This window comes from Myotis brandtii, unplaced genomic scaffold (assembly GCF_000412655.1).
Source record: "Myotis brandtii unplaced genomic scaffold, ASM41265v1 scaffold1750, whole genome shotgun sequence".
Classification (NCBI taxonomy): Eukaryota; Metazoa; Chordata; class Mammalia; order Chiroptera; family Vespertilionidae; genus Myotis; species Myotis brandtii.
This window is the reverse complement of record NW_005356477.1, coordinates 10,684-10,937: the sequence shown is the minus strand read 5'-3', so window position 1 is coordinate 10,937 and position 254 is coordinate 10,684.

The window sequence follows — 254 nt, the reverse complement described above, 5'->3', positions numbered from 1 at the left end:
GGGTGGCGCAGGGAGCTGCCGGAGCCGGGCGGGGCGGATTGGAGCTACACCTGCCTCGGCTGGCCAGTCCGGGAGAAGCTGCCTAGTTGCGGCGGCCATTTACGGGGCGGACCTGCAGGTCTCAGTGGACACGTCACTTCCGACTGGGTTAGGGTTAGCCTTGAGCACCTGGGAGTGTGGGCTTCGTGCCCCTCGCCCTGTGATCTTGTTCCCCCCGGAGTGGCAACCCCGCGGGAGCGGGCCTGCGCCTCTGC